The sequence below is a fragment of the Danio rerio genome, chromosome 12 (assembly GCF_049306965.1).
Source record: "Danio rerio strain Tuebingen ecotype United States chromosome 12, GRCz12tu, whole genome shotgun sequence".
NCBI classification, from domain to species: Eukaryota; Metazoa; Chordata; class Actinopteri; order Cypriniformes; family Danionidae; genus Danio; species Danio rerio.
Window position 1 is genome coordinate 43,889,256 of NC_133187.1, and position 3,160 is coordinate 43,892,415.

Consider the following 3,160-nt stretch of genomic DNA (forward strand, 5'->3'; position numbering starts at 1 on the left):
GTTCTATTAACTTAAATCATTAAAATTCGTTTATCTTAATTAACCTTGATGAGTATTTAGAACTTTTTCTTATTTTTGAGTTTGAAAAAAATTAATCTTTCAAGTAAGGTGAACAATTCTGCTGGGTTTAATTTATACAAAATGTCTCTTTAAAGTTTCATTAACTCAAAATCTGTCAGCCCAGTGATTTTGCGTCTGACGTCATCCAGGTTCACGTACGTGCTCATGCTTCATTCGTTTTATTCAAGATGGCGGATCGGCCTCGCTTCACACTACAGTAAGTAAAATATTTACAAATCCAAGAAATATTAAATGTATGTTTTAATTAATATAATCACAGTAACAGTTCAATGTAATGTAGAGTTAATCAGGGTGTGTTTACATGTCGTACATTACAGAAAACATGTTTAGCCTCACTTGTTGCTAACTAACGTTAACATTGCTGTTTAAAAAGTTAGAATCAGTGCAACGTTAGCGTTAGTTGTTACGTGTTAACTTTGAATTTTAACAGAGTGTGATAAAGACAAAAATATTTAAAATCGGCAGATTACATTTTTCAAAAAAATTTAAATCTTGGCGCGAGTATGCCATTTCTCAGCCTGTGCTGAAGTTGTCATGGAGACGCGCGCTCTCACAACCGCATGTCTTGGCGCTGCGCTGAACTCCATCCAGTGTGTGAATGTGGTATTATCTTCGCGATCTGTAGGCACTTCGGAAACGAAAGGCGCAAGAAACATAACGTTAATCATAACTCAAATGATCTCCGCCTAAACACTTAACGGTATTTTCTGATGACGCGCAAAAACGTAGTCTCAAAACTTAACTCTGTCACACGCAGCTTGTTGCTTGCTGATCCATGTATGAGGATAGCCTGACGGAGAACATTTAAGCTGCGCTCCTCACCTGAGCAGGTACAGAGCAGAGCTTCAATTTACACTACCACATTGAGGTAAAGTTGGTTTTATATTCATACATTCATTTAGTAACAGCTTGTGACTCGCTCCATAAATTGTTTACCATGGTACTTTGTCTATTCGTTCTGAAATCACATGCAAGTATGACATGAAAACAACATTACACTAAATGCACTATTTTTTTTGACTGAACAATGTTGTACTTTGAAAGTCATTGGCTGCTAATATGATTTCACCATTAAGAATATGCAAAAATTACCTTTCTGAAATTATATTATTAAGGAGAAAGTCTGAATGTGTAAATATAAAACTAACTTTACCTCAATCACCAGCACTGATCAACACTTAATATTTCCTCGCGCTTAAGACGACATCTCTGCATATCAATGATTACCTGATTAATGCGATCAGTTAAATGAGTTTAAATGTCATTTAGGTCAAATGTATTTTAAAGGTATGATAAAAGTTTTTTTTTTTTTCAATCTATTTTTTAAAATGTTTACTCTGGAGAGAATATAAACAGCCTAAAAAACAAAGTATGCATATCTATAACACATTAATACAAAATTATGTTATTAAATAAAATAATAACAAAACAAAATATTCAAGACATGGTAAACAAGACATAGTTTTCTGATGTGCAAATTTTGTAGCTTAAAATATATTTATATCTTAAAAATATAAATAATTTAGTCTATATATTTTTACATCATTAGACAATAAGGTAAGTTTTGTTATTTCTAGCTTTTAAAATCAGGCCTTAAATTTCTTTGTCGTCCTATTCAGTTTTAGAAATTTCAATACTGTTTAAATTAAATCTGTGTTCATCAAATCAAAGCAACTAACATGATAATCAGCTCTATTGCTAACCGTTTTGGAGGTTAACGTTAGACATCATGCAATTGTACTACTTCCACTCTCAGCTAAATGACACTGTGACTTTGTGTACTTACAGAATTGAAGGTCGGGTGTTGCTGACTACAGATAGGAACTACAAGGAAAGTGAAACTTCAGCTAGACCTTGAGTTCAGTTTACAACATGAAGATCCTGCTTTCAACATCTGATCAACACCTGATTTTTTATCTGAGGTAAAAAAATAGATAAGTAAATGAAACATAATAATAATATTAATAAATTTTTTTCTAGAATTGTATATTTTGTGGTGTGGGTTTGTTTTATGAAATTCTCTCTTGTTTCTTTTTGCTGTTTGCAGAGTACCAACATGTTACAAATGAGAATTTTCCCCACAAATTCTTTGCACAACTGGACCACCACCTATTTCATTTGATGACAATTTCAAGGCAAACAGCATCCAAAACTGGCAAGACAGCAGATACCCTGGCTAATCTTTTAAAGGCTTATGATGAGCAGGTATGTTTGGGGTCACGTGTTAAAGTATACATTAAAATATAATTTGAATTTATTATTTTTTTTAAATTGATTTAAAATCATTTATTCATCATTTATTATACTTGATTTCCAGGAACTGCATGATGTCAGTTCATGACGGACTACTCTTATCAGAGGTCTTTTGGTCTTGCTGCGTGAGCGTGACTTAAGATTCTTTAGGAACACCCTGGTAAGACTTCATTCATTCTTTTCACAATTAGGCATGTTTAATAAAAAGATGAAAGTTTTGAAAACTTTTACTTAACATATTTGTAATCACGGATAGTTGATGAATCATATAATATTGGCTCAGTCATTTTGATACTGTCCTTACATTAATATCCTTGAATTATATTTTTAGATTGATAATCCTGCTGACTGAAGATGCTTTATTGCCCCTGCATTCACTGAGGGTCTCTGTTGTCCTGAAGAATGAATTGGACACCACCCACAGCACACTTCCAGACCTTTCTTGTCTTGTATGGATTAATGTATGCTCTTCACATAATATATAGTAAAGGACTTTGAACTTGTGCAAAAAGTTTTGCTTGGCATGGATGATGGAAAATAAAAAGTCTCGTAGCATGGAAACCTTAAAGAATGAGTTGATTGTTTTTTTTTTTTTACTTAATAAAGACTGTCTCTGGGGTAGTAACTTCAAAACATTTATTTACCTTTAATTCGTAAGGGTGCATTTTATTATATATAGGGATAGTTTGTCCAAATGTAAAATTCTGTCATTTACTAACTCTTCACTTGTCCCAAACCTGCTTGAATTTCTTGCTTCTGTTGAACACAAAAGTTAAGTAAAGCTGACAACCTGTAACCACTGACTTTCTAATAGGAAAACAAATAC

General features: G+C 32.8%; 1 long non-coding RNA gene across 4 annotated transcripts; it reads left to right on the plus strand.

Moving 5' to 3' along the window:
* Nucleotides 1-232: 232 nt before the first annotated feature.
* On the plus strand, nt 233-2,902 carry LOC137496839 (uncharacterized). 4 transcript variants are annotated; one of them, XR_011017465.2, is made up of 6 exons: nt 233-277; nt 839-949; nt 1,870-2,003; nt 2,129-2,286; nt 2,399-2,494; nt 2,666-2,902. It is a non-coding gene; the product is annotated as an uncharacterized lncRNA (long non-coding RNA). The 4 variants fall into 4 exon arrangements; XR_011017463.2 differs by having other exon boundaries at nt 839-911; XR_012387714.1 differs by lacking the exon at nt 839-949.
* Nucleotides 2,903-3,160: the final 258 nt, after the last annotated feature.